Source organism: Pseudoliparis swirei, chromosome 1 (assembly GCF_029220125.1).
Source record: "Pseudoliparis swirei isolate HS2019 ecotype Mariana Trench chromosome 1, NWPU_hadal_v1, whole genome shotgun sequence".
Lineage (NCBI taxonomy): Eukaryota > Metazoa > Chordata > Actinopteri > Perciformes > Liparidae > Pseudoliparis > Pseudoliparis swirei.
Window position 1 is genome coordinate 9,737,684 of NC_079388.1, and position 9,032 is coordinate 9,746,715.

Consider the following 9,032-nt stretch of genomic DNA (forward strand, 5'->3'; position numbering starts at 1 on the left):
ATAACATTTGGATCCAACAATTTGCCTGGATGGACACATGTAATATAATTATACTGACACTCCAAGGCAGGTATAGTTTGCTAGATGAATATGCTTAACTCTGGGCTAGTATCAGATGATACGTATAACTACAGAGCCTTCAGGAATGAATGTCAGCAGAGAAAGACCACGCAATAAAGAAACTGTAATCAGAGGATTAATATGAACTATATTGTAGAAATTAACAGAACATACGATGGGGTGTGAATATCAGTGGTATCAGTAGTGTTGCATGCTGGTGTGTGTGTGTGTGTGTGTGTGTGTAGTGGTGATGAAGGTGCATAACAAAACAATAAGTTAAATAACAGATTGACACAACACTATTAGCAAACTGGTAGTATTTAGTATTAGTACACTAGGTGGAAAAAAAAGTTACATTATCTCGATGATGACAAGAGCGCCTGCTCGCTTATTTGACCAGATCATAACGGTCTACATTTTGGCTAGCTTGTAGGGAACATTATATTTGTAAATATTTTGATGCACCTTCCTCCAGATATCTCTTCTTTTTCTCCCTGAGCTTTTGAGCTCCACCTTCAAAGGATTTACGTCTTGGTGCCGATGCCATCTCACTCATAAAAAACATCTTAATCTGCATGTTCATAGCTTGATTGACATTTAATAACACCGGAAACAAAGACGAACGGACGAGATTAGATGAGTAAAGAAGATGGAAACCGTGAATGTGAATACAGATTGCGAGGAGTCAGTGATTATTGACTTTAGGTATTAGACTACATTTAATGTGTTCTGTGAATCATAGATTATAATCCGGTCCGGCGATATCAGAGGGAGGGCCGGTTGGTGATGGAGGTGGGCCAGTATTGGACCAGCCTAACCCCGTCGACCTGCCCCTATGGCCAGCCCACCCCTGACTGCCTGGCTGGTCAAAACTTCATTAGACACCTGCGGCTTCCTCTTCGTACCGTCTCATTCACTCATCTTTGGTTTAGCGGAGAGGTATTCCAGGTAAGAGAGAGATGTATAGAATGAGAGGGAGAAAGGGAGGTAAAGAGGAGGGTGATATTGATTTAATTAAGAGATGGAGGATGCAGTGAATGAGGCAAAGGAATGTATTACAGAAAGCTCTGTCTCTGTGCTATGCCTCTATTTCTCACTGTCATACCGAGACAAAGCCCAGTCCCCAGAGAGAGAGAGAGAGACAGAGAGAGACAGAGCATGGCAGGTATGGGGAGATGGAGGAAAAAGGTAAATTAAAGATCAATCAGAGGCACACAGGATCTAGGTAACGGCTAGATAGATGGACAGAATGATGCAAAGACAAGTTAGACAGTCTAAAAACAGACTGGACAAACACAAACTGCAGTGGAGGCATATGATGCAAATGCAACTGAGCCAACAATGGAACCTAGAGGGAAACACCAGGTTGTAGTAGCAGCATGAAACTGATCTATGTCGTAGAAATAATATCCTGTCAGGTTAGGGTTAGGGGTTAGGGTTAGGGGTTAGGGTTAGGGCAGACATGGGCAAACTACGGCCCGTTAGGCTTTTTAATCCGGCCCGCCGAACTTGTCCAAATCGCGATTTTGTTTACTTCCGGTGTGCGTTGGCGCGGAAAGAACTCGTCACACGAAACCCTTCACCGTGATTTGTCAATCCGTTTGTCTGTCAACATTTCTCGAAAAAGACCAACCAATGAACACTCAGTAAATCACAAAGGACCTCCCACCACACAGGTGAGACTCATTTAGAAACAGCCGCAGTGATTTTGGCGAGCAGCGCGGAGCCTGGAGGGGCTGCGGAGCCACGAGGAGGAACACGCAGCCAGAAGAGGTCCACCTGGACCGGGTAAGAGTCTTTACTACACGTTACGTGTCACGGTGTCCGTCACGGTGTCCGTAACGTGCGCGCGGTGCTGACTAGTCTTGTATTTTACAGAGAGGATTCACCAGCGCCTGCAGCGCAGCCTGCAGCTCCACCTGCCCGGCCAGCAGAGAGCTCTCGTGACACGATGACATGATGTTATTATAGTGAAGCTATATTGTAAATAGTCAATAGTTGTGTTCTGTTTTCTATTTCTCAACATGTATATAATGTAGAATTTTTTAATTTTATGTACAATACATATTTATAAAAATAAATAAATGTAATGGTCATTTTTTATTTGCACACACCCCATGAAACTTTATCTGCAATATGAAGTCATTTCTCAGTCCCATCGTTATAATTTTGGTGAATGTGTGACAGACGCATCATTTTTACTCAAAACGGTAATACAAAATGTGGTTTTCCTCATTTATTTAATTAAATTCAGTTTATTTGTAGAGCCCAATTTCACAAATTACAAATTTGTCTCGGAGTGCTTTACAATCTGTACACATAGACATCCCTGACCTTTGACCTCACATCGGATCAGGAACAACTCCCAAATAACCCTTCAGGGGGAAAAAGGGAAGAACCCTTCAGGAGAGAACAGAGGAGGATCCCTCTCCAGGATGGACAGGTGCAATTACATGTATCTAGCATTGTATTCAGATATTACACTGCTTTTGTGAACCTATGACCTTTGGTAAACCAATTTCAAACACCAAAACAGTTGGTCCACATGAGTAAAGGTGTGTTTTCAGAAGAGATATGAATAATTAAAAAAAATAGAACTTCAATTGTCAGCTTTAGGGTCATATTTTCTCGAGTAAAGCGCTGTCGGTCTGTTTGTGACGGGTTCATACACATGCTGACCTGATGACGCCGCACATCGCCCTCACTTTAAAGACCCCTTTCTAGTTTCTGCTGCAGGCAGGATATTTAATACAGTCTATCTCTCAGGACAATCTGTCCATTATTTTGCGGGGTTTAAAACAATTAGAAATTATTGAGCTTGAGTATTTCGTTGGGTAATTTGTTTTGAATGTTGAAAGTGATTCCATTGATCTCTTTCCAGTAAATGTTGATTACTTTAACTTTGCACCTTAAATTGAAATGTATAAAAAACAGACGCAATCTCCAGGTTAAAAAAATTACATTGCGTGTCCAAATGCTCCTGGCCCGGCCCCTCTGTCACATTTTAGAACCGAATGTGGCCCGCGAGTCAAAAAGTTTGCCCACCCCTGGGTTAGGGTTAGAACACCTAAAACATGTTTCAGATGACTGGTGAGTCTGGAATGGTTGACAGGATTTCCAGAGTCAAAAGTAATTTGTTACCTTCTGAAGTGGTGCGTATCCCTGTTGGAATGTGTGCAACATGTATACAGTTGTGATCCAAATAGATATGAGAAGACTTTCCAGCACCTGATATGATGACAATTTTGAGATTGTCCTGCAAGTTATTGCATTCAGCACACACACCGTGGTTTAATGATCCTTGAAGGAAGATGGGAAAGTCTGAGCTGGTGAATAAAAGAGAGAGTGAAAGGTTTCCGAATGGATGAGAGGAACGTTCGAGAGTCCCAGTGCAGCACCTGGGAGACAGAGCACCCACCGCCTTGTGTACAGGTGGCCCAGTCATGGTGACCATATGGGATCAAAAGGCTTTCCCTCACTTCCAGGCTGTCAGCCAGTAGGTTCATGATGTTACCAGTAGCCTTTACATTGCTTACGCAGTAGATGAAGTTGGCTGTGTGAGGCAGTGCTTCCCTTTGTTAAATTGTATCTAAGTGTTTCACAATGACTGGATGATTTTGCGCTTTATTGTGCAGTTTCACGATGAATCATTTCGTTTATTTTTGCTATTCGTTCCTGTTTTTTATTACCTTGCTGTTTGCAAATCAGCCTTGAAAACAAACTGTTAATCATAACTTCCACAGAATAGATGGGACAACTGATAATACATCGAAATCCCCTAATTTAACACAGTTCCTCTTTGCACCTGCCTTAACGTTGAGTTATTTATTTATTTATTTTAATTTTGATCGTTTATTCATTCTTAAATATTGTATAAATATTCCATTTATAAAGAACGTGGGAATTTTATTTTGTGTATACAGTATATGAATTAATAGGTCCATGTACACCTATCAGCCCTGAGATTATATTGAATAATATAAAATGTTGTAGTTTTATCAATAAAAAAAAAATCCTATTTTATATTCTGTTTGCTTTGGTGGCTTATGGCATACGCTGAGAATAATCATTCTTTGACACTAATGTATGGGTTTATAAGTCATATTTGAATTATTTATAATCGTTACACATCTTGTTATTTATTAATTATTATTACTTTAATCTGCTTTCAGCAACAACGGCCCCCTCGGCATTGTGCCGTTGAAGCCCAAAGGGAAGGAGAGCATGGATGACGGCTCTGTAAGCTGTCTGACGTGCTGAGACGCTCTCCAGCGTAAACGTAATTACGGCCTGACAGCGGGCAGTGGCCCGTTAATCAGAAGCTGGTGATTGGAGCATGCAGCTCATGACCAGGAGAGGCAATGGCGCTGAAAAGTAATTAAAGTCCCCCGCAGAGTGGAGCCATGCAAACTGAACTCTCAGTTTGCTGCAACACCCCTTCTTGACTTCTCGCTGTTCCATTATTCTCGCTCTCCTTGTCTCCCCTCATTCTTCTTTCATCCCCCATCCGGCTGCTGCTGCATTTTACTCTGTTCCCTCCCTCCCACCCCTCCGCTATCAGCCCACTAAACTCCGTCTTGCTTTTCGCTCCATCTGTCCATCATTCCTTCAGCTTCTGAGTGTTCCTCCTCTCCATCCATCACCCGCTGACTTTTGAACGTGGCAGCTGCCGGTTATGTGCAAAGGCAGTGAATAAATGGACACACAACACACACGCACACACACACACACACACTAATTTTATTTTACAGTGCACTTTTTGTAAGTAAGTTATATGCTACTTTTAAAGGCCATGTAGCTCAAATGCAAGGTAAACACACCTGGTGTGTGTATTGGTTCTTTGGGTCTGCTTACATGTGTACTCCTGTATCTCTGTATAATTTATTGCCTCGACGTATACAGTGTTACTTGCCGTGCACGCTGCAGAGTGTGAGCTTATCGCCAGCTAAGCCTTTGTGCTATGCAAAGGAGTGAAAGATTACTCCTTTCACTGCTCCCCTGTTCATACCCCCTGGCTCACCCGTGGGGGAGCTCAGAGTAGATGGAGAGGGGGGGGGGGAGGGGGCAGGCCACGATGAAACTATGTAGATTGGTGACCTAATCTGTTTTCATGTTTAACAGAGTTCAGGCTCTGTATATCGACTATAGTGTCTATACCTGCACTGTAACTAATGAAACAATGTTTAATAAGCTAGAGCTCTCAATTCCCCCCATTCTGAGAAAAGCGAACCAGCCAATGAGCAGGGACACAACATGGTGATGAGCCAACATCAGTCCCCAATTAAATGAGTCTACAGCGAGACAGCGTGTCAGGGGATGTGTGTTTGATCCCTCCCCCCGAGGATCAATGAAGTTCAGTTCAATTAAACGCAGCTTGCTTGTGACGTTGTCATAAGTATGAGCACGGGAAGCACACTCCACGGTGGAAGAAGATTCATCCATAGTGGAGCATCTGTAAAGTCACCTTTGGTCGAGGTCCTTTTGAGCTGAAAAGAGAGAAAATATTCCAGGTGGCCATGTTAGGATTTGAGTGTTTCCTGTTTTATGTTGAAGTCCCTGTCTCGTTTCCTGTTTCCCTGCTCTTCCCTCCCTGTGCTTGTCTGTTTCTTTCCTGATTGTTTCCAGCCACGCCCTGATTGTTTCCACCTGTGTCCCCACCTGTGTCTCGTTCCCCTGTGTATTTAATCTGTGTCCTTCTGTTTGTCTGGTGTCGGATCGTACTTTTTGTTCCGTGTGGTGTTCGTCCGTGTGCCTGTCTTGAAAATAAAGCCTTTTTTTCAAGAAACTCCGGTTGCGTTTGGGTCCTCCGCACCACGCATCCGTAACAGAACGATCCGACCAGAATGGACCCAGCACTGGAGAGTGTGGCGTATTTGTTCCGTCCGATGTACCCATCGGTCTGCCTTCCCGGCTTTCCGCCCGTCTACCAGCCCGCCTGCCAGCCCAGGCCCCTGCAGCCCATCTGCCAGCCGTCGAGCCATCGGCCCTGGCAGCCCCCGACGGTTCCTGCGGCTGTCTCTTGGTCGGTGGAGGATGACCGTCTTTGCCAGGAGGCGCGGAGGCTCAGCCGGGAACTGGCCACTGCCTTTCAGTCGAGGTTTGGTCGAGTCCCCGATGTACCAGTCCCCGATGTTCCAGTTCCCGATGTTTCAGTCCCCGGTGTTCTGTCGCCAGTTCCAGTCCCTGGTGTTCCGTCGCCGGTTCCAGTCCCCTCTGTCCCGTCTCCATCCCTGCCGGTCCCAGTTCCCCCTGTTCTGTCTCCATCCCTGCCGGTCCCAGTTCCCCCTGTCCCGTCTCCATCTCTGCCGGTCCCAGTTCCCCCTGTTCTGTCTCCATCCCTGCCGGTCTCGGTTCCCCCTGTCCTGTCTCGTCCAGCCCCGGTTCCCCCTGTCCTGTCTCGTCAAGCCCCGGTTCCCCGTGTTCCGTCCCGTCCAGTCCCGGTTCCCCGTGACCCGTCCCGGTTCCCCGTGTCCTGTCCCGTCCAGCCCCGGTTCCCCGTGTCCCGTTCCGTCCAGCCCCGGTTCCCCGTGACCTGTCCCGCCCAGTCCCGGTTCCCCGTGACCCGTCCCGCTCCGGTCTCATCACCTGGTCCCGGTCCCCGTTCCTGTCCTCCGGCCCGCCCCCCGGAGCGCGTCCCTCGGCCGGGTGGTCGTCCTCAGGCCCGCCCCCCGGACTCTGTCCGCCAGACCCTTGGCCCCTCCTCCGGCTCCCCTCCACCCACCCGTGTTGAACACTTTGGGACGTCTGGAAGCCGTCTTTTAAGGGGGGAGGTAGTGTTAGGATTTGAGTGTTTCCTGTTTTATGTTGAAGTCCCTGTCTCGTTTCCTGTTTCCCTGCTCTTCCCTCCCTGTGCGTGTCTGTTTATTTCCTGATTGTTTCCAGCCACGCCCTGATTGTTTCCACCTGTGTCCCCACCTGTCTCGTTCCCCTGTGTATTTAATATGTGTCCGTCTGTTGTCGGATCGTCCCTTTTTGTTCCGTGTGGTGTTCGTCTGTGTTCCTGTCTTGAAAATAAAGCCTTTTTTTCAAGAAACTCCGGTTGCGTTTGGGTCCTCCGCACCACGCATCCGTAACAGGCCAGAGACCAAACTCTGAATTAATGCTTCAGGTGCTCTGTATGTGTTGCTTATTCAACCATATGTTGTACATAGAATATAAAAAGTTAAACTATAGGCCTTCTTATCATTATGCAGAATTGGCCCTTTTAGAGGGTTATTAGGGGTGGAAGTAATGCATGAGGTGAGATTTACTCTTGTTACTGTAAAAAAGTTATTATTTTTGAGCACTTGTACTTTTGAATTTTTTTTTCTTAAATATATTGTAGTATTGTAGCAGTACATTAATGCTTCATTTGGTTTTGAAAATAGTCACAGTTCAAGATGCATTATTTAATTATGTATTTTACGGTCTGTATATCTGTCAGAGCCCACGGTGGACTAAATGTTGTTTGTTCATTTATTATGTTTCATGGGTTGTTCCAGACACTGACGGAGCTTTGCTATTTGAACATCTTTAACCGCATGAATGTGTTTGGAAAGCCTTTATCTTTGTACATGTTCTTATCTGTTGTTGATGTGGTAATTACCCTGCGTAGCCTGACAACTTCCCCCGGTGATGAGGCACATTATGTACTTAACTATTAAAGTTAGAAGCAAAGAATCTAAGATCATACATTTGTGAACTAAAATGTATGATTTAAGTAAAAGCAACTTAAAAAAAGACAAGCTCTCCCCTCATTCCCACCCATAAAATATGTTCCTATGACAGCCTCCATGCAGATGCCTAAGTCAAACAAATCATTCACCCCCATGTTCATGTGCAGTGAGCTTCTGGGAAGACAGACCAGATGTTGCTGTCCAGAGCTCGTCGTTGCTGAACTGTTCAGAAATGCACTAATGCATCATGGGGGTTTGGCTAGCTGTACATTGGCCTGATTACAAAGAGGAGCAGCCTGTAATCTACCTTCGTTGAGCACAGATCTAACGCACAACCTGGAGATCACGCCAAGGGACTCGAATCAAACACACCGATATGTTGCGTCATCAACAGGTGCACGTTGCGTCCATAGGTAACATGCTGAATGCAAACATCACTGGACTGGTTACACTGGGACAACAGTTCTGAGCGGACCGGTAATTAACATGGAGCAGATAGTGGAGCGGTGCACAGGACCCACAGAATGACGCTGAGACAGGTGCGTACATATGGCCACCGGCTTATTGCGGTTGTAAATCACTGGAGGCCTCACAGGAGAGCGTCAGCAACCAGTATGTTGCCTAGTAACAAGGTGTGTGTGTGTGGAGAAACTGTGCTGCAGCTGTCTTTTTGCTTTGTGTGTTTGTGGGTTCAGGTGTTGTGAAGTTTATATTGTTTATACATCTCCTTCTGTTATTTATGCTTTACTCATCTGTTGATTCTATAAGGAGTGGCAAATGATTTAATTTCGGTGAACTAATGATGCCTTTGTTGTCTGCAGACATTTTCTTTTTTAATTGTCGGCCATGTTTGATTCATTGTCTGTGTTTTCTCTCTTTTGATTAATTCCAGTGGCTACAGTCAACTTCATAAGCTGACAGCCTGTCAAGTGTTGTGTTTACACTTGTTAGTGTGGCCTCCAAAATGCCAAAAAAGACCACATAGTTATACCACAAAGTACGAGCAAAGTATCAAAAGTGAATCCACACTTTGACCCTATGAGAGTGTTTAAAACATACCTCTCTGAAATGTAGTTTAGTGAGTAGCTTAATATTTAAATATGTATCTGAAGTCCTTAAAATGTACATAAAAACAGCACTTACATGTTTATGTCATGTCGGCAATTCGTTCCACCACTATTAACTGTTAAATGCACAGCCACAGTGGTATTGTAGCACTTTTGCTCTCAAGCATGCAGTTTGACCATTAAATATGAAGGACAAGCATTAATGCTGCTGGACTGATCCGTGTATTTCCGTACAATGGTACCTATGTTC

At 45.0% G+C, this 9,032-nt stretch overlaps 1 long non-coding RNA gene across 1 annotated transcript; it reads left to right on the top strand.

Annotated features, from left to right (window-relative positions):
* Positions 1-1,518: 1,518 nt before the first annotated feature.
* Positions 1,519-2,156, top strand: LOC130195627 (uncharacterized). Its single transcript, XR_008832101.1, has 2 exons — positions 1,519-1,848; positions 1,939-2,156. It is a non-coding gene; the product is annotated as an uncharacterized LOC130195627 (long non-coding RNA).
* The last annotated feature ends 6,876 nt before the right edge of the window (positions 2,157-9,032 follow it).